Genomic DNA, 22,588 nt, shown 5'->3' on the forward strand with positions numbered 1-22,588 from the left:
AGATTTGCTGCTCTCTCATAAATCATTATCTCTCCTTGACATGCTATGACCTATGCTCCACTGTGACTTTCAATAACGATTTCCATTCTACTGGAACAGAGACTTGGGGACAGAGGGAAGGAAGCACACATTTTTGCCACATAATCTCCAAAGCAACATCAATTGATTCTAATGATTTTAAATTTTCATGATTCTTCACCGTTTTCTGGCTTTCCTTTGGTGTGGCCACCAAATCCTCCTTCTCTTTGAAGTGTTATGACTATGAGCTTGATTTCTTACACAAAGGTATAAAAACCAGATCCACAAATATTTTGCTAAACACTGCACACACCACTGTATTGGTATCAGAGTGTATTAGAGATATCACCTTGGCACATCATTACTACTGAATTTACATAAAAACATTCTACCACAAATGTAAATATCTCTTGTATGTAGGAAAGATGGGATGAATATCAAAAGATCTCCATATTCTGGCATTTCTGGTTGTTTACTGTCACTTCTGCCTGCACGATTTTCCCACAGATGCATGGAAAGATGCCAAAGAAGGTGTCAGGTGTCAAAGGAAGATGAAGGCTGTTTCATACCTAGCATTATTTACAAGCTGAAAGACAGACATTAGATAATTGTCATATGACAGAGCAATTAGGATTTTCAAAGAAGCCTAAGGGAACTGATGTCCACCATCCACTGAACTTCAAATGAAACTGGACTTATCTTTTTTCATTTTTTTTAATTGGTTGAAGAAAAAAGGTGAAGTCTTCAATAAATGGTTTAAGCACAAAAAGAAACAAATATGTTTCTGTAGTCATTGACTAGCACTGAGTGCTATGGTTAAGCAAATAAATGTAAGCATTTTTTATTTATTTATATTAGAGGGACTGGTTCAAACAGAACAGCCAAAAGGTTCTGCATTATTTAGGATCTACCAATATTTAATAAGAGAATTTCTTAAATACAAAATTTCCAAATTTGGGGAGCTGACTGTAGTCTTTTTTCTCCTTCATATATCATGAAGGATACTAACAGTCTCAGCTCTATGTGCATAATTTATCTTAGACAAGTCCTTGTACAATATAGAAGCAACAACAACTCTGATTAATGCCTCTGTCACCCCATGCATTGATTGGTATTCCTCTAGTTGTTGGTGTCCCTAGGAAAACTCTTCAGAAGATGCAATTAGTTCCAAGTGCTATGTCCCATGTAGCAATTACAGCTACAGGGCACACATACCTCACTTTTCTGTATTTGAAGAGAGCTCTCCCTATCACAGTTACACAGCTAATTGAATAGGCAAATCCTAACCACTCAGCAGCCAGTGTGAAAATCCACATCTAAGCAAAGATGCCAGTTTGTGGCAATGTACATGTATGACACAGCCCCTTGGTAAAATGAAGGTATTGCTTCTGTTTTCAGATCATACACACAAGAGCTTTAGGACAAGCAGCCAACTTTTATTGTGTTCGTAAAACTTTCCATTGTGTGATTTCAAGTAATGTTTAAAACTCCAGTCCTTACTGTAATGCAAGCAACAGCCCATCATGAATACTAGTAGTGAAAGAAAGCACCTTGGGTGTGCATTTATGAGACTGACAATCAACTTTACATGCTGCATTGCCATACAGTCAGAGCTAGCCCTCCTGCCCAAAAGGTGTCAGTGCGGATTTGCGTTCTGCCAAGTCATTTAGAGACATTAGCTAAAGGCCCATCCCCATGCTAGGGAGAGTCTTATTCTGTGACCTTAAACAAATCACCTGCTCTCACTCCTCTGTGCCCTAGTTCTCCAAGTGTAACACGGAGATAAAGCTCATTCCAGTTCACAGAAACACCATGCAAGTTTATCTTTCCAAAATTTGGTGAAAGCTTCCAACACATTGCTAGGTTTCTTTAGAAATGCAGTCTCATAGCTGTTGCTGTTTAGGAATGGGTGAGGTTTCTTTTGGCTGTTTTCTTGCTCATAAGGAGGAAAAAAAAGTCTTGGTGAATTATAAACACTGCTATTCACCTCAGTTACTACCTTGTCTCTCTTCTGCTGACCACTCCTCATTACTCAACTTCCATCAGCAAACAATCACCTATCGCTGCTCCTTGGCACTGTGACAAGCCACCTATCCCTTCAATTTATTTTTTACAGGCTGTCAGTTTTGATTCCTTGCCTCAAAATGTCATCTTTATCTTTGGTGTTATGCCATTCTTACTTCACAGGGAACTTAAACACACCATTCTGGAAAGCATGCTTCATTGCGAAATAAACAGCCTTTATTTTATGTCAGTCTTACTCTCACAGAAGCGCTGATTAATCCAGACTCCAACTTAAGAAGTCTTAGTGGTGAGTATCAGCCAGTTTATCAACAGAACCAGCTCACAAGGCACATAGCATGATGCACCTAGGGCTGAAAAAAAATTGGCACACAACACATATTGTCCCAGAGCCCATAGCCTTCATGTTTACACACGGCTGTGCAAACTGCTGTTGTAGTTGGTTTGCCATACTTCCAGGAGCCTGACTTTTGAGGAAGCAGAAGTTTAATCAAAACACCGGTCATAACACATCCCAGGTCTCTGAAGGATAATTTTTTTCCATGTATTTCTTTTGTGCACTTAAGAAGCACAGATAGACAGAGAATCACCAGAGAGGAAAAAACAGCTGTTGTACCTACAGCCTAATGTGAAGAGGGATCACCAGTTTGGGGGACCTACATGGGCTTCTAATTGGCAACAGAAATGGCCATCTATTTTAGAAACAAAAGTGGCAAAGTGTTTGAGGCACTTATGAGACAGCAGCAACGTGCTCATGATTCATGTGCCTGGTATAGGACAAGCAAGTTGGCTGATGACCTGACCTTTCTTCACAAAGAGCTTACAGACACTGTCGCTTCATTTGAAATAATGCCCTGGAAAGACAGAAGTGATGGCATCTTTAACTAGATACTGTTTCTTATCTAGGAGCTGCACCTTTTACTCTTACAAAGATTACAAAAACAAAGGAGATGCTCTTTCAGTAATGAGAACAGAAGGCTCTTAAGGTGTCTACACCCCCTCTTTCCCCCATTAATAAAAGCTTTAGTTAATAACTTAACCTATTGTTTCAAGGGCAAAACAGTAGTCATTTTCAGATGTGTAGACAATGATGAATTTTGGAAAACCCCAAACTTTTTTCAGCCTTCACAATATTCTGCTTTTTAGATTAACTTCATATCATTTCTATTCTCTTTTTTTTAAGATAAAAGCTTTTGCTAGAAAACAGCAGAGCACAGTGACTTCCAGGGTGTCTGTTCAGTTCTAGATACCAGCTTAGCAACAGCACAGAAAGACAATTTTTAGAGATTAGATGGCCTATGCCTTTAAAGTATCTGCATTTGAGCACCAAAGAGTCTGCAGTCACGCTTGAAGATCTTGTCTAAAGTACCTAATTTCCTACTGTTTTGTCTCTTTATGTTGCCATTTACTTCTCTGGGGATTGCACTGTGCATGACATGATGTTAAAATATCCATGGCTTGAAACACTCCGACATCTTGGTGCATGCATTCATTCAAAACAGAATAGAGACATTTGCACACGGACTTGAACAAAGGAAGAACTAAAGCAACAGCCAAGGCCTGTTTCAGCACAATCCAAATAAACAGTCCCCATGAGACAGATGCATTCCTTGTAATGGAAGAGAGCAGCTATACTGAATCTTTAGAATAGTTTTTTTCTCATCTTAGATTCGTACCACCTATCATCTCATCTGAAAGGTTTCAACCAGTATGCTCTGTCTGATCTCTGTAGAAAACAGTTACAGGTTTTTACAAGCATATGTTGTCATGGATTTTCTGCTTCACAATCCATCCAGGCCTCAGCCACAGATGAGTTATTTGATTTGCAAGACCGAAATTCTGCATTTGCAACATACCCTCATTGCATGTCAACTGCACCCAATGAGGGCAGGAGCACAAGAACTCCTTTCTGTGTCAGACCTGTACATTATTTATCATTCCTTTCATGGCAAGCTGATCTCCAAAACTCAGGTTTAAAAAGTTGATGATGCTTACTAGCCCCAGGGAGATCTAAGCTCTCATGGAAGACTAGACACATTTGGTAGCACTCCAGATACACTGAGGAATTGTAGAGTAAGTTTTCAGGATGACGTGCCATTTGTCAAAGTCAGTAAGGGGAACGCTTCTTTCACTGCATTTTGGAGTTGTCTCATGATTTGAGCAAACTGCTGACATAAAAGAAGCTGGGTAGGATACTGAGTTATTCATTCCCAAAAGCCATGATCTGTGTAATTAAAACAACATATACAGAGCAGCTCTGTATCTGTGGCATGCAGTTTCTCAGATATTTCTCCTCAATGCAGTGTACAATCACTTCCAACAAAGACATGCAAATGAATTGCACACAGCTTCTCCTTCCTGTGTGTTGGGTATAAAGAAGACTGGTGGTGATCCTGGCACTCTTGCAAAGAGTTTTCCAAAATTTCACCGGAACAATTACAGTTTTGGAACTGCTTTATGGACAGGTAGATATTTCACAGGCTGACTAAACTAATTCCATTTTTCTTTCTACTGTTGATCACCTGGATTGAGAGGGTTTTGCCTGATGTAGGTCAGGCTGTTTTTTAAAGGCAGGGCTCTTGGTGTGATAGGATAACTGTATCCTGCTAGGTGTTCAGTAGAAAAGGCCACTGTACTGGGTCTGGCTGGGATGTTAACTTTCCCTGCAGCAGCCCATACAGTGCTGTGCTCTGCACTTGTAGCTAGAACAGCAGTGTTATCACACCAGTGTTGTGTCTGCTGCTGAGCAGTGCTGGCATAGCATCAGAACTCTCTCTAACCTTCCTGGGGGGTGGGCAAAAAAGTGAGAAAGAAACATCACCAGAGCAGCTGACCTAACCCAACCAAAGAGATATTCCACACCATATGATGTCACACTCAGCAGTAAAAGATGGAAAAAAGAAGAAGAGGGGAGGGGTGGGCTCTCATTGCGAAAACGTCGGTCCTCCTGAACACCAGTTACATGCATTGAGGCCCTGCTGCAAGGATGTGGTCAAGCATCTCTCATTAGTGGGAATTAGAGTAATTTCTTTCCTCTGCACTTCCACATAATGTAGAGCTTAGGGATATGGCTTAGTGGAGGACTTGCTAGTGTTAGGTTAGACGTTGGACTCGATCTTGAGGTCTCTTCTAATCTAGACAATTCTGTGAATCTGTTTAGTTAATAATAATCTTTCCTTAATAATTTGTTTTTCCTTTAATTATTCTTATCTCAACCCATGAGTTGTTCTTTCCTTCACTTCTTCCCCTCCTCATCTAAGGAAGGGGAGTGAGAGAGTGGTTGTGGTGTTTAGCTGCCTAGCATGGTAAAACCACCACAGTCACTTCCTGGAAGACTAAAACATAGAAAATCACTGAAAAAAAATCACTGTATATTACACAGAGAATCACTGAAAAAATTCAAATCACAGTATGTGTTAACTTCATGCAGAAGAGGAATTAATATGGAGGCTAAAAAAGAGAGAAATGGAAATGTTAACTAAAATTGAATAATTTCTGCTGACCTTCTGCGTTACCCAGATCATGTCCCCATATTTGCTGTGCAGACAGGTAATTCTGTAAGGGAGGAAGAAATTAGCTGGTATACAGACATGCATGCAAAGACACTTGAAAGCATTAAAGTTTAGGAAAAAAAAGCATTGAGGGCACTGAGGCATCAGGAAATGCTAGAACTAGTGTTATTTATACAACCTCAGCTAAACCACCTTGTAAGAATGCATTACGTCAGTGTCTTTAGTTAAGTGAACACACACTGTTCCTCCCCCTGTAGGCTCCGGCCTCATTCGGTGCACAGAACTGGCAGCTTCCAGTTTGATGGACATGTAATCTTTTGTTTTATTGCCTAGCATTTGACCCTTCTTCCTGCACCACAGGTAAATTCTAGTTTGCAAACAAAATTCCTTTTCCTTGTCAGCTTTTCAGGAGCATTTCTTACAGGATTTTTGTGAAGTTAAATCTACTGTATTGACAGGAGGTAAGAGGTTGGGCTATTCCCATTGCACAGAAGAGGAATGCCAGCAGAGAGGCAATCCTAAATTCAGCAAAATATAAGTTGCTTAAGATAGATACTTTCAGTATATGTATTATTCATACTCCACTTAACCATGCACAAAGACTAAGGCATTACATTGAAGTTTCTGCAATTTATTCGAAGTTTACTTCGAATGACTTCCCATTAAATGTTTCAAAACTGCAAGGTTTTGATGGAAAGCTGTGTCTGGTTTCCCTCAGGAAATGAAACGTATACAGCTGTGCCATCTGCCTCTCCATGTGCTGTTAATGCTCCTTCCACCTCATTTCTGAGCCCATTGGCTGGTTTCAGACAAAATTGGCAGAGAAAAAGGTCTCTAAGTGAATGCCTCTAAGCCTAATAAAAACTGGCAGCTAAGTAAGGAGCAAGACCTAAATTACAGCCTCTGCTGAGAGAAAGGAGGCGAAACCTCTCATGCTCCCATTCTGAGAGGCAGCAACAGAACCTGGCCAGCACAGGCAGCTTTGAACCAGCCGCTTGTGAGAGGGCACCGAGCACACACAGCTAAAATCCACGTTCTCCTTTGAGAAGCTGTGTTCTCATCTGGTGAGATGAAGCCGGAAAGCAGAAGAGTAAAATCAGCTCAAAGACACGCAGCAGTGAGCACATGCCTGCAATGATCGCTTACCACAGGGCTGTGCTGTGCTGCCAGCCCAACACCTCCCTCTTCTATTGCTGCCAGAAGAGGCACTTGGAAGCAGAACAGTCCTTGCTGCCTGAAGTGCCAGCATGCTTTCCAAAGGATGCTCTGGTGCTCAGATGACAGGACACTAGCACAAAGATCTTTCCAAGAATAAAACGGACTCATCCCAGCCTTTTCCAAAAGCTAACCAAATATACCATAGCTCAGAGGAGGCAAAAGAAACTGCTGTTGGGAAATCAGCTTCCAAGCACAGCAAAGCTTTCAAATAAACAGAAAGCAGTGCCATTTCTATTAGAATTTCTATTTCCAAATTTCCTGGGTTCAGCCCTTGCGTGAGGAACTGGCACTCACCCATATCCCCTTCCCTCCAGTCTGCCTTGACCTTGAGGCAGTCAGCACTACAACACACCCTTGCCCTCTGTATGACAGCCAGAAAATCCCCCACACCTGCCAGCCCCTTCTTGGGGACCCTGCCTGCAGGGAACTGCAGCTGTGGCCTCTGTGCTGCTCCTTTCATCAGCACTAAACTAGTGAGACTGTAGGGGAATAACAAGGTGACACAAATGGTGCTGTGCTTTTCCCTGCGTAGGGACTACAGGGAACTTTTACCAAGGCTGCTCTAGTGTTTACAAAGCAGGCAGTGAAAGATGTACCATTTTCCTCAGTCTAGAGGTATTTAAGTCATACTAAATAGACTTATAAAGAAAATATAACTGTAATCACAGTAAGATTTGGCTGCTTTTACCATAAAAATTATGCTTAGATATGGTGATGCAAGTGCTTTAGGCACAGAAAATTAAGGAAAGATGCATCCAAAAAATAAATGTTAATGGCACCATGGCAGTAAATTCACACACTCATGTATAGGTAGCCTCACAAATCTCTAGCTACTGTACAGAAAGTGGAACCTACAGAACAGCCAAGGAGGTGCCAGCCACAAACAGTGCCATGCTGACTGCTGCTGCTGAGCTGCAATGAGGGCAGGTCTCTACTTGACAATCCCCACCTAGAACCTGCAAATTAAACAAGATCCAAGGCTGGTGTGCCTTACAGCTCTGCCTGTCTCCAACACCATAGGACTGGGATTAAGAGGATCAAGTCCACTGCTTGCTTCAGCTGTTTCTTCCACACAGACTGATTACTGTGAGTGAATGCACCCCACAAGTAGAGGCATTTTGTAGAGCCAGTATTCCCATTTGCTGAAGTTGATGAAAGTCATGCTATTGATGATAGAAATGCAAGTGCAAGCACAACAAAGGAAAACTTGGGCAAGTGAAGGCATAAGAAAAAAGTCAGAAAGCCTTGGTTTATGAAAAGCGAAGATACTTCAGAAGAATGGGTTTTCCTTTCCAACAATTTCCTCAGGTGACAGACGCTTTCAGCTGTACAGCTCTGCAAAATGCCTGTCGGTGAATTCATCTGAAATGTCCAAGTCAAGAGAGGGCTGTCTGTCAGATAAATCTAGTAAAAAAAAAAAAAAAAAAAAAAAAAAAAAAAAAAAAACTTGGTCCTTTTCTTCATGAAATAAATGGCATTTAGTGCTGAAGCTGAAACCTGCTTTGAACAGTAGAGCAGAGATACCAGCCAGGCCATTCATCTCTCAGGACAGGTCTCCAAACAAAGAAATACCACCAGTCCCAAGAGGTTATAGCTGCAGGTATTATCATGATCTCCTCTACTCTACGCCTTCTTGTGATTGGATTTAGAAGCAAAACAAAAAGCACTTAAAATGGGGTTCACAGATAACAGAAACCCACTGTAACTGCCTCTCCTAGAGAAGCTTTCTAATTACCAAGTTGTTCATGACGGATGCCAGAGCAGCTGGCTCTGTTCTGGAGCAATAGGAAGAAGTTAACTAAGATTCAGTTCCACATGACAGTCAACTGGAAGGCACAAGACAGTGTTTTATAGGATAAACACACTTTGCAAATGGAGTGGGAAGGAGAAACAACACAAACCAAAAAAGTCAAATGCAGATGAGAACCTGAGTTCCCTATACTCAGCAATCCAGTTTGGTTCACAAAAACTCTGGCACAAACCCTGTAATGCAGATCATGTGGCCCATCAAGAAAAGGTCCAGTAATAAGTAATCTCACCCCATCTTACAACGATAGTGTAGGCTAGAAAGTCACACTGAAAAAAATCCATGCTCCTAGATTTCCATTTGATTTCCTTCACAAATTCAGTTTAAATGTGGCAAAATGCCTTCTGACCTGTAAGCTATGTGACAGTCAAACTCAGACAATAGCCTGGCTTGAATAGCAGTTTTGTTGCCTAATGTTGGTGGGATTCTTGAAATAAATAAATAAATGAAATCCATCACACTACTTTTACCCCAACAGTTAGTGAGAAATTCAAGGAGATCACAGAGCAGAATTTACTTAGTGAACAGTCTGCTGCCGTTAGACACACGGAGCAGGTAACCCACAGCGACTCCCCCATCGTAAGGAGAACATTGTAAGGCAGGCAGTGAGAAAAAGATGCAGTTATAGATGGTTTATTTGAAGTCATCTTTCAAGTGAAACTGTATTCTATATTCTAACTCTATGCTTACTTTTTTTGTTGAAGAGATGAGAGAAATCTCATTTTACAAGAACAGATTTTGATGGCAGCTTCTGAAACAACTGAGAGGTGGACACCAAGATCTGCTGGAATACATACTTTCTTCTGCAGTGAGCACCAGCACACATTTTGACTTGAATAACTGAAGTATGCCTCAGTAGCAGATACCCATTTGGACTCTAATCTGAAATATCATTACTATAACACTTCTAAATATACCGGTACACACGTTATCCTATGTTCTGTTGCATTATATCTCACCATAGCAGTTGAGATAAATACAGTAGAGAATGGCTATTTTATTGAAGTACTGAGATCATGAAATATGTTTTTATATATAATATATATACGTTCTTGATTCATAGATCTGATGATCCTTAATAGAAACTGAAGTTAGCTGATTATCCAGTAATCTGAGAACATGATCCTCTTAGTTTTATTTTCCATGTTTTTCAGCTTCCTAACTCTTTTCTCTTTCCTTCCTTTCTGCTACTACCTATTTCATTAGAAGGCAAAGATTCTGGTCAGGTCCTCGAAGAACTTAGTGCTCAAACAATGGAAATCTTGTCAATCATCTTAGAAAAACATATACACACAAAAAAGTGCCCCTGCAGAAATAGCCATTATTGAAGATGACACAAAGCTGGGTATTTTAAGGCGTTAATTTAATTGCTAGTACCTATTTTAATTATCAAGAGCTCTATTTCTACCATAATGAGCAATAACACAGAATAACAATGTTAAAAATTTGCAGATTTTTTTCCCCCAAACACACACTTCGTTGAAACCACTGAAGATATCTCACTTTAACAGCTACAGACTTGGCCCAGGAACACGACAACAAATTATAGCATGGCACTAAACCCAATGTCCCATCATTAATTCCCCTGCTTCTAGCCTCTGCCATGACAGTAAGTTCTCTGGGATAGGAACAGCCTCTGCAATTGCCTTTCATGACACAGTTTTGATCTGAAGTATATATACTTTTATTATAGGGCCAAATACATAACAATAATACATCTGCAACTTCTCTGAAGAAGTTTTCCCATACTGACATTAGGCTTGACACACTGGTGCAGGATCCAAAAAGAAAGAAAAGTACAAGAAATTGTGGATAGAATGAAAGCAACCTAATCAGTTGTTATTAAACAGTGCTTTAGTGCACACACACAGTATGCAAGCACCAGCAACAAGCACTTCAAAATGAACTACAGCAGAGAGAAGCTGAATTTTTATGTAATGGTGTTCTTACTGCTTTATACATCAAAGTCCATTCATGTTAAATTTTAGGTTTCATGCAGACATGAAAAAGACTAATCTTCACCATTTTCTAGCTCTTTTCTGAAATTGTAAGCATGGATTCAGACAGTCTGCGTAGGCACTGGGGATATCCCATCCAAGAGTCCAGCAGGGTCAGTTCCTCAGGGCTGTGGCTGCAAGGACACTGCTTGTACTGGACCCAAACCCGGCTAGTGTGACACAGATCATTACAGGGTCATCCCTTTGGGTTCTAGCAATTATCAAATCTCTGGAGGGCTTCCTCTACATGCCTGCTCCTCTTCCCATCCTCAAACTTTTAGCCTGCTCTTTATGGACGTTACTAGTTCACATTCACTCAATAGACCGGTATGGCAACTATGGAGGACTAAGTAAGGGGAAACAGGGTTGTTTTCATTAAGATGGGCAGATGGGGAAAGCTCCAAGGAGGAGCTGATGCGCTCCACCACAGACCTATAGGTCCTATATGCATCAGCATCTAATACACCTGCTAGATATAGCCAGGCTACTCTCCAGTCTCATGTCTAGACCTGGAAAAACATTCAACAAAAATGGTCTGTCCATGTAAGCAAGCTGGTGCATCAAAAAATAAAGGCTGGACATACTGGATTTTACTTTACAGAAAAAGCTCTCCACTGATTAAAGCAGCTTGCACCTGTGATAAAGGGGAATATATTTATTTTCTCCTACCCACAGTGATTAAAAATTACTTTCCACCACTTAAAACATACAAGATAGATCAAGATAAACTGCATGGACCAACAAATGCAACTCTTCCTGCCCCCATGACAAGGAGCTCTCCTTAGAAACATTTCTATCTCTCCACAGGAAAGTGTCCCCATTGTGCACAAGGAAAAACATCTGCTTCTGACAGCACATAAACAGCGATATCTGTATCTCTGATGACTGAAGACCAATAAGAGCAGACCAGATTCTGTTTAGAACTTTAATTATGCCAGGAAAAAAAATGTCTGTGCAAGCTGTTTTGGCATGCATGTCCAGACCCCAGCCGGACTGTGACTAGGCAGACAATAGTTCACACCAGGTTTGTATTGGAGTGCTGTTTTTCTGTTTTGCAGCGCTCCCTGCATACAAATTGTTCCACACAAAGTCAAAGAAAACAAGATTTAGGAGTATGCCCCAAAAGCAGAATTTTGCTTTGATTGCAAGGAAAAAGTGTAGTGAATGACCACCACACTCTCCCTTGCTATCATTATTGACCAGCACAATACGAAGTGGACACTCTGGTCAACCATATTTGACCATCATTTTCTTTTTTAGGTTATACCACGTCTGTTTAGGGATCTTGGATAAACAAGACCTGGCTTTAAAATGCAATATATTGCTTCTTTATCAACATCACACTTTTTTCCTTACCTCCACCCAGGTCTAGTTAGGGTGTGCTCTTTAGTTCTGTTTTTGGAACTCTATTTCAAGGGCTTTTACAAGTCTTCTGAAAATGCTGAGGACAAGGATATGGGCTGCACAGGCCAGATGGGCAAACTGCAAAGAGTTGATGTCACTGTCCTCTGGTCCCTCAAATGATGGAAATAGTCCCAAACTGGAAAAACTTCATTCAAGTCAATATTAAAAACATTCAGACTGCTGCAATGCAACTGTAATGCAAACTGAAATGCCATGTACCTTCTTTCATGCCAGCTTTCTTCTGTAGCCAGCATAATGGGCAAGGATTTGGCCCTTTGTAGTACAGGAAGAAAGCACTAATTACTTTAAAAGTAATTATATATATACATTTGTATATGTGTGTGTGCGCGTATCCTTTATGTTACATAACCCACATTAGTGCTGTCCTCCAGAACTACCGGGAACTAAACATAATTGAATGAAAGCTGCAACACTGGGCTAAGAAACTTTCCTGAAATAATTAATACTACCGGTCAATGATATTGACTTATACATTCAGTATTCCAGGCAGAGCTGGCCACTGTAGGTTATTATGATCGGGAGTCAATGTATTCAACTGCTATGCAAAAACAAGGGAAAAAGTCAAATAAAATTTGTAACATTTGCAGCTGAAAAAAAAAAAAAAAAAAAAAAAGAGATACTGAATGCAGTGTGCACTGCATAAGGAAAAGTTGCACTGAAAAATGAATGGAGAAAGAAAGAGAATCAGACATAAAGGATTGCTCAGAATATGGCCAGAAGTATAATGCAACACTAACTCTTTGAGTACATTGTTATTTGCAGTCCTTTTGTTTTGCCTCTCCAGTATTATTAAAAATCCAAAGGTAGAACTTCATCTCTATATGATTGTAGATGCATATAAAAAACACACACATGCATATATAAAACAACTTTAGAAGAATTATTACTTGTCTCAGAAGACTACAAAGTATGAACTGATACAATCTCCTATCTGTATGTAAAGTCATCAGGGTAATGATATTGTCAGTTAAGGATAAAACAACAATTTGCATTATTATCCACTATAACATAAATTGTTATTTTTACCAGTAAATATACGGCTGGCTTTAGCCTCAGTGACAGGATGAATGTTAAAGCAGAGATGATGAATAATTCATAGATCTTATATAATACAACTGCTCATTCTGGGATTCGTGTTTGAAGAATGACTTCTCCTGGTTAGATGTTTTGTTGCTGGCTCAGAATCTATCTGGCATGACCTGCCTGCAATGAGATAATGATCTGAAAGGGTTGGTTTTTGTGTTTTAGTGTTTGTTTGGTTTTTAAACCATTAAAATTTCATTGAGTTTCATTACACAAGCATATCTACAGAAGACTGAAATAAGCAAATACACAAATTCAGCAAGCGTGTTCCATCCACTAAGTGGATTGCAGAGTTAACATCTGTGAAAAGTAAACCAAAAGCTAGTTCACATCATGTCCTATGCAGAATGTAGCATAGTGGGGAGAACACTGCACTTGGCATTAGGAAATCCGGGTCCCTTCCCAGCTCTGGCAACTGCTGGGGACACAACAGAAGCATAGGGGGGTGTTTTCCCTTGATGCCCTTTCATGTCTTTCCCATGCAAGGAGTGAAGGCTGTACCCATCAGGGGACAAGGACTGAGTCTTGGTGGTCTTACAGATAGATCATATGCTTGATTCAGACTTTTTCTCCAAAAGCAGCTAAAACAAAGGTACCTGGTGTATTGGGGGGAGAGTCATGCAAATAAAGAGTGGGGCTCTTCACCTACATCACTAAAACATGATGATAATATTATTCACAAATATAACAGAGCAGGAATCCCAACAGCTTTGGGAAATTTAGCATACCTGCTTATACATTTTTGCAAGTGTCAGGGGAGCTTGTTTGAAGATTTCATTTTAAAACAAATCTTGCAAGAACATATTTTTCTCTACTACACACTGCTTCCCCCACCCCACTCTTTAAAACAGTCCTTTCCCACATGTTCTAAGGAACTCTGTTAATTAGAAAGGTCAAAGAAAAGAACACAGGAAGAGCTTAACAGGATTGTAAAATGCTGCTCTGGATGTTCTTGTAACTAAATACTTGCTCAGACAACATCGTGCATTATAAAAGATAACCAAATTAAACTCACCTCCTCCTCAAAGGAAATTTGAAGGAGAGTTGGTTCATGTGTCTCAGCAGAGATGAAACAAAGATGAAACAAATGTAACTGATAGGGGCTGAAGGGATGCATACTTCTTGACGCAGGCTATTCCATACTGAGCTGTTATATTTATTTATTTTTTAAGCCATCCTTCCCTACCACCCAATAATAAACCATATATTGATCTAGAGGTCTAAACAACATAATTCCAACAACCTTATTTATGTATGGGCTATAAGGCCAATATATCAATGGGATGCATGGACAGAAAGAATACTGTATGGCAATCTGTACATTCTCCATGCAGGCAAAAGTGCAGTTCAGAGTCCTTGCTCTAGTTTAATACAGGCTCTCTCAGGAACATCTAGCCCACTTTTTTCACATCTTCAAAACAGCTTATTTCCAATCTTTGTTCCACAACGCATGGTTTAGGGGCCACTGTTCCAATGATTATGTTCCTCATTTGAGGGGATTACTCTTAACTGGAAGAGAAGGGATTTCTCTAAACTTCTTGAAGACCATGAAAATATATGTAATTCCTTAGAATTCTTTCATTTCTCCAACTCAAAAGAATTAGGAGGAAACACAGCAAAGAACTAATTTACACATACCTCATACCTTTGGGAACTGACTTGTAACAGTGATTGACTTCAACAAATTCCTTGTAGATGTTGGATCCCAAGTACTTGATAAAAGCCAACCTGACAACAGGAAGGCTAGCATACAGCTCCTAAAAAGTGAGAATTGTTCTGCTAAATTTAAAACTCCTTTGTCACTCAGATTTTGAAAAAAAGCTCAGTTCCTCCAAGATCCACACCAGTCTGGTCTCAGAAGTTTCCAGCCTGTTCGTGTTACCTCTATTTCATTTCTCCAGCAATGCTCTATGCTTTATATTGCCCAGACCAGGTAAGCTATAGGTATGCTAGGTAAGCCCAGGTATGCTACATGTTTCACTGCAGTCTGATCAGCGCTTTGTGAGGTTGGAGCTCTAGTAATTCAGTTCAAAATAGGAACCAACCTAGAAATATTTGGGTAGATAAGTTATCCTATTTAGTGAAAGTCCGTTAGCTATGAATGCAGTGTTGCCTCCAGTTATGCAAAAGACTGCAACACACATTCAGTCCAAGGAACCCTTCACTCTGTAAGATTCACAATTTGAATACAAGTGAGATGCCTTACAGTGTGCACTCCACATGCAATCAGGCAGCTGCCCTGCTGCTGTTGCTCTAGAGACAAGGGAGGAAGGGAAGATTACAGATAGATATGGTTATGAGATGAAGAGCATACTGTTCAGGTTCAGCAATACCGAAGCATGCATAGTGCTGTCATTTTTGTACAATGATCCTTTCAATTCAACCACAATGACAAAATGATAATTGCCTGGATACAAGTGTGTCCATTAAAAAGAGGTATATAAACTGACAACCACAGAGGGGAAAGAAAAAGAACACTCCCCTCTAAAAATCAGAGACTATTTCTCTAAACCATACAGCTTACTACTGAGGGTAAGAAATCACTCAGACCTCTCCACTAAGCAGATTTAAACAATGCCCCTGGATAGATAGGAAACTCCTACAGTACTCCTGAAGCACTTTCTAGAACTGATCATTCATGATAGCCAGCACATTTACTAGATGCCCAAGTCTGGTTATTCTGTATGTTGTGCTAATGATACTATTCCCCATTGAACAGGATACTTGGGATGCTCGTTAAGAATTTAAATTTACTTTTACCAATAGTAGATCCATCAGGGCAAGTACTCCATAAAGAGGTTTATACAGATGTATGCAGTAGCTCATACAGTGGCATTTAAAATCATAGAACATCCAGAGAGCATTGTCCAAACCCTTCTTGTACTCCGGCAGGCTCAGTGCCATGACCACATCCCTGGGGAGCCTGTCCCAGTGCCCAACCACCCTCTTGGTGGTTTATCATGATACACAACCTCCTTCTAGCATGATCTTTAACTTCTAATTGAGAGATTTACCTGCTACTTATTTATACACTTCTTCCATATATAAGCAGCTGTGCTAGCTGCTATAAGGCACTTTTATAGCACTGTTTATAGCAGCTAAGTAGCTGTCAGGCTTCTCTTGAAAAGTGACAGCAGTTTGGTAGCAAAGTCATCACCTCTATATTCTTAAAGTGCAGAAAGTGCTTTGAGAATCTCTAAGAAGAAAGACTAGCATAGACCACTGTGAGAGCAAAAATCCATGAATGATTAACTCACTCAACCAGTGACACAGGAGGGTGATATTTATGTCTGTCCTACCCCATTTGCAAGCTTTGTAGGTATCAACACAGTCCCAGCACAACACAAGCTCTCTGGCTGCAGAGCCATACTGTAACAACTGAAGTTTGTCCACATGTGATTGCATGAATTCAGTTACAATCACTTTCAGCAAAGAAGTGGTTAAACCAAGGTGAATTATCTGTAGATAAAGCTAAAGGTCTTACCAGACAGGAGCACCCTCACCTTGGTTACCATGAGGGTGATTTATTCTGCCAGAAATAATGCAGCGTGGTGCCAACTCCTCAGCCTTGCTGGATAAACCAGCTTTGGAGCTGGTAGTGGTACACCTCTACTGCTTTTGAATTAATTCAACCAGGGTTACTTGGGCACAGCATGTTTGCTTCCCCTGTTTTTGAGATCCAAGCTATACAGCATTATACCACACCAGCCTGCCTACAGTTACTTTAGTAATATCTGTCAACACTGCATTGCAGCACACAAGTTTGTCCTTAGCTGTGCTTATACCAGCAAGCCAGCGTGGCCCTCAAGCCTACACCTTTCTACCAGCTACATCCCAAAAGCCTCAAAGCTCCCTAGCTACTTGCAGGTTGACCCTTCTCCTCAGAAGCATTATTGAATATTAGAATGTCAAGCCAAGCCCAGTTACAGTGATCTCCAGCTTCTGTACTTTCTGGAATGTTTTTACATGCCCATTAATTTTTATTTTTTAAAGAAACATTACCCTAGTGTAGGTCACAAAGGCTTAGTCATCAAAACCAAACCATAGTGATTATAGCACAAATGCTGCTCCAAATCTGAAAGCATTAATCACTCCTGCAAATAGAGGACTATTTACTAACACTTTTATCTGAGCTCAAACAAAACACTTGTAAAATAGCCTTTTGTTTGCACATCATACTAAAGGGCAAAATATTACTACAGACCTGCAATTTGTCATCTAGAAACATACAGTGAGGGGACAGACGTTCCTGATTCTGTGGCTCTTATTACAAAAGGCACTCCACGACATCAATCAACTCACCTGCTCTTGACTTTTTGAACAGTGGCTTTTAAAGTTTCTCGTGTAGTAGGAAGCAGAAGGTAAGTTAACACAGTTGCAACATACCAACATGAGCACTTTGCTGTTTAGCAAAAACAGGCTAGCGAGGAGGAGTATAAATTGACAGCAGACAAAAGGATAAATCCAACTGACCTCTTTCATATATACAAGATTCAAGAAAAACAGGCTTTGGGAAAAAAAAAAAAAAAAAAAAAAAAAAAAGGATTCCAGCTATAGGAATTATAGTATTCTTTTGTTGATCTTGCCTTGCTTTTGCTGTTCACTTATTCACCAATTCCAACTATATTTCCTAGGATGTTATTCAAGTGGGGTTGTTTTTTGGTGTCAGAGAAATTTGTTTCTGGTGTACTCAAATATGACATCCTTCCTCACATTTTTGAATATCACACTGTACTTTGCACAAGGGCAAGCTACAAAGTCAAAAGGGTAACAAGAGGGGAAGACTTCAAAGAAAGAAAGCTACAGCAGTTAATGTTGCAAACTGATGTGATGTTTGATGCCACTTTTTTAGGTCTTTTTCATTTGAATGCTGTATCCAGATGCAAACAGCTCAGCCAACAAATTCTCAGGCACATAATACAGGTGCTTAAAAGTAGAGTGTGTCTTCCATTGATTCTGGAGGATCTGTGCAGTTTAAGTGCCTTAATGATATTTCAGTTTTGTTTATATTTGCATTAATGTGTCACTCTATGTGCCTGTTCAATAATTTTCCCCTCTGCAACTAGTAATAGGCTTGGTGCAAATCTGTTCCAGCTAAATCAAGTTACTATAATGCACGGAAGTTAATAGTTTTAAAATACAATTCATTTCTGTCTATATGTTAAGATTTTGCTGCCAGGTTTTAACATACTTTTTTCCTGAATGCTGCCAAGCAGAACAACTTGTATTGACCCACAATATTCATCCTCCATATGATATCACCGACAGCTTCATTACATCGGATGCTATTTTTTTTTCTTCCTGATGTGGTCACACTTAATGAGATTAAATATAGTTTGTATTTTCAAGCTATTTACTTGGAAGGAACTGTGATTGGATTGTCATCACACCAAGGTTATCTAACCTAATATACAGTAGAAAGAAAAAATCACTTCTGAAAGAGATTATCATCTGATGTTGAGAAAGTATATTACTCAAGTAATTTCTGACATATTAAAGAGGTATTTTATTTGTAATCCTATGCCATTTGAGTCTTCCTTATGTGCTTTGCGTATTTATAGCCCATGCACTTTGGACAATTTCCTCTTTGGAATCAGAATTCAGGTCCCTCTTAAGTCAAGGGGATTTTTGCCATCAGCTTTAATGAAATCAGGATTTGATTTGTACTATATATAATTCAGATAGCTTCAGATTGCTCTGAAATACTGGAATGAATTATCACCAACTTCTGCCCCTATAGGAGAATTGCTAATTAATAATCAGGCTAGAGGTGGTACAGTAGCAGCAGAGAAAGACTACAGTTATGAAAGAGGGTTACAGTAATAGTGCACCACATAAATACAGTATCATCCATGTTATGGTGTTAATCTGCATGAGTTTCTTGAATAATCTATCTCCTCTAATTTAAGTCATTTAATATGTAACCCACAGGCACAGAATAATATTTTGCTGCAGATAAGCATGCTGCTGCTACGATCAGCATATTTTCAGGCTATTCATACATAAGAAATGTCAAGTTATATGAATGTATAATGTATACAAAGAAACAGATTACACTATCTCAAAGGCATTTCTTTAACAGACGTTCTGCAACTCAACTGATACTTCAAATAACAAAATATTTTCTTGATCCACTGCATAAAAATTATGCTAATTTCTACTAGCCCTCTAGTTTTATAGGGCTTATAACAGAGTTCAACACGATCATAATTTGGCTGACTGGGTGACTGGAAAAGAGGCACAAATAAAGGGTCATGACAAACAAAATCCATGGCTAGTAAGGAATACAATACGCATTAACAGCCACTTCCCAGAGGACTCCCACAAGCTCGGAGAATCTCATACTCATTTCAAGGAGGTTGGTGCCTGGTTGATGCAGACACAAACAGACTCCCAGTTAATTGTTTCGCATTACTCAAACATTTCAATGGTTAAGATTTGCTAACTATTCTCCTTCAACTCATCCTCTTACAGGCATGGAACACTGACCAAACAAGCCTTTATCAGGCATCTCTAACAAATATCATGCAAACCTAATAGATGCTGTTGGCCTAAGCAGCAAAGCACACTGCAAACCACATGCAGCAATTTTCAAGAAATTTCCATTTACAGCACTTTTGTAAATGGGGGCTGGACTTGGTCCTCTGAAAACTTAATTGTATCACTGTGAAAATTTCTTTACACAAGTGTAGAATGAAAGTAGGACTCAGAATTTTTAAGGAGATTCTATTCTGGCTAGCACGAACGTATTTTTTACTATCCAGCTGCCAGTAGTTCTAAATAATCATCTGCTTCCAGCCTTCTGGCTCAAATTTTGTGTTTCATTCTCTGGTATTCACTGAAAAAGAAGAGGTTATAAACAATGTAAAACTCAGGCTTGGAAGGGCTTCCTTTTTAGGGATCCAGAAGAAAGGACAGATACCACATCATTAATGAAGACAGCCATAACAATTGTGGGAAATACTTAAAAGTCATCAGAGTACACTTGTGTATCAAGGACCTACAAGCACTTTCATGGAGCTAAGGCTCCTCCTCTGCTTTACACAGCCCAGGTAGGTCAGCGCTGATACTAATTTGGCCAAACAACCTTGCATAATACAAGCAGTGCTTATTAACTTTGATTGCTTAACTTATCTAGTAATCTGCACAATCAGTGATATCCAGGTAGCATAGATGCTCCTCTAAAAAAATATATACAGTTCAGAAGTCAGCTACCTATGCCAAAGAGTCAATAGTATATAAATAACAACATCAATAAACTAAAGGCTTGAACAGAACCACTTATCTAAAAGCCAACTCTCTGAATCGACCATAGATAGCACCCCAACAGTATGACAAGCAGAAGACCAATGGAAAGTCTTTGACTAGCAGCAGTCCTTACATTGCTGTGAACAGGTGTAGCTGATCCTCTCTTTTAACAATCATTAACATTCACAGCAAGTCTGTGGATGACTTCTCACCTTCTCTACAAAACCTGGCCATCCCTCCTAACTACTTCCTCAGTTACTCAAATGATTAGAACCTTTCTCTGCCAAAATCAGAGAAATGGCATATTCCTCAGCCTCCTCTCAGTTTATGAAGTCTAATTGCTAATTACATCCACAAGGGCTAGGGAATGGAAGAAAGGGAAATAATGCATATCAGTGACAAAATATATATATATATGTATTCTATTAGATGCACTGTATTATTTTTTTTATATATACTTGCACTGCATAATAATAGCTGCATAATAAGGAGTGGTCCTAGCACACTGTTATTGGAAAACAAAAGACAAATGTAATGTAAGTTCTTTAGGGAGTTTGAACTGATCAATGCTAAAATTGTCCCAGCAGTCTCTCCCTTTTCTCCCTGTGTTTCCCAGCTTCCCTGATAGTTCTCTTCTTGGGTCTTCTCAGGTCTCTAGGACAGAGCTTGCTTACTTTGGCCTCTGTTCCTCCACAAGCAATTAAAGTAATATAATTATGGAAAATCAATGGCATATTTTCTATTCTGTTCTAGCTAGTGGATCAGAAACAGGATTCCGAACTGTTACTGGGGGTGGGGAAATCTCATAAAGCACACATGAACTCGTTGTTTAGGTATTAACTGAAAGCATAGGAGAGAGGGGAAAAGGATGCCATCAATGGGCTGAAAGTCCCAGATAGTTTGGTTAACATTCCCAATAAGCAAAGCTACAGATGCACTGCAAAACAATCTCTGCTGAAACCGTGCAAAGCCACAAGTATTCCTTGAGAGATCCTATAAAGCCAGTCTCATCCAGCTGCTTATGTACCTGCAGAAGCCACCATACTGTGCTGCAAGATTGCGAGTAGCAAAGTGATGGCCCAACCAAGTGGGGTCATTAGACTTCTGACCCCCAGTACTAATTATATCATCCTTTGCATTGAGATATGCAAGTACCTATGTAGTTTTTCAATAGCACAGATTAGCGGAGGTGGATACCTGCATCTATGTACACAGCAAAAGAGATTATGTATTATTCAGCCCCTAAAAGGAGCCTTATAAAGGCAGTCCTCCAGACCACTGAGTGAGATGGACATATTATTTTCAGTAAATTCACAATAATGTCAAGCATGTATGATGTTCATATGTGTGCATTGCATGATGAAGGAGAGCAAAGTGAGTAGATTAGTTTTCAGATTTACTTGCTTATGACAGTACCCCAAAACTGGACAATTTAAAGAGAAAAGTAGGCTTTCCTACTTTTGTATGAAAGCGTGCAAGGTTCATACGTGTTATTAGAAGCAACTTTACCTTACTTAATATTCTTCTGCCCTTCAAAGATCAAGCAGAAATCTCTCATAGACCCTGGTATACCTGCTCTTCCACTGGTGCATTAAAAACAACATACACAGCTGAACTGAAGGCTTTTCATTTCTTTCCCTAATTACCAAGCACAGCAGCTGCCTGGTAGAAGAATAATGAGCTTTTTTTTTTTTTTTTTTTTTTTTTTTTAACTAATTTGAGTAAAATTTCAGACTTCTTTGGTCATATTGGGATTTTTTTTAATTTTTTTTCTTAAGATATTACTATTTGCTGTTGTTGAGATTTTATTATTATTATTATTGTTTTAGTTAAGGACCCTCTATTTAAGTATAATTAAATACATCTGTCCTGCATTCACTAGTTACTGCTGACATGCCCAAGAACAGGCCTCCTGTCCTACACCTTGGTGCTGTTAGGCTGGAAGTTGTACAGCATCTACTGCTTTTGACCTGAAGGATCAGACCAGAATGACTGCACAACACTTTTGTGTATAATTCAGTTTTGACCAGGATCCAAGTTTTATTACTCAGCTTCAGCTCAGTTGTGTTAAAAATTTGTGCAGGTTTTCTTCAGCAAATTAGGTGTTTGACAGATTCTTAAATGTGGTAGTAAGCATGTAGCTCAGTTTTTTTCCCTGCTTACTATGAAAGAAAACAGCAATGTTTCATGAGCTCCAGACCCCAATTAACTGTAATGTACATATTTTATAATAAAGTTTAGAAAAAGATCAAACAATT

General features: G+C 39.5%; 1 protein-coding gene across 2 annotated transcripts in view; it reads right to left on the reverse strand.

Moving 5' to 3' along the window:
- LOC311420608 (uncharacterized protein) overlaps positions 1 to 21,929 on the reverse strand; it is a 363,195-nt gene extending 341,266 nt beyond the window's left edge. Inside the window, exon 1 of one of the 2 annotated variants that reach the window (XR_014684416.1) lies at positions 21,840 to 21,929. The gene's annotated coding sequence lies outside the window, so the exon portion shown is untranslated. The remainder of the gene's footprint in view (positions 1 to 21,839) is intronic. The other variant, XM_084491669.1, reaches the window with a different exon arrangement.
- Between the last annotated feature and the right edge of the window lie 659 nt (positions 21,930 to 22,588).

The sequence above is a fragment of the Aythya ferina genome, assembly GCF_964211825.1.
Source record: "Aythya ferina genome assembly, chromosome: 17".
NCBI lineage: Eukaryota > Metazoa > Chordata > Aves > Anseriformes > Anatidae > Aythya > Aythya ferina.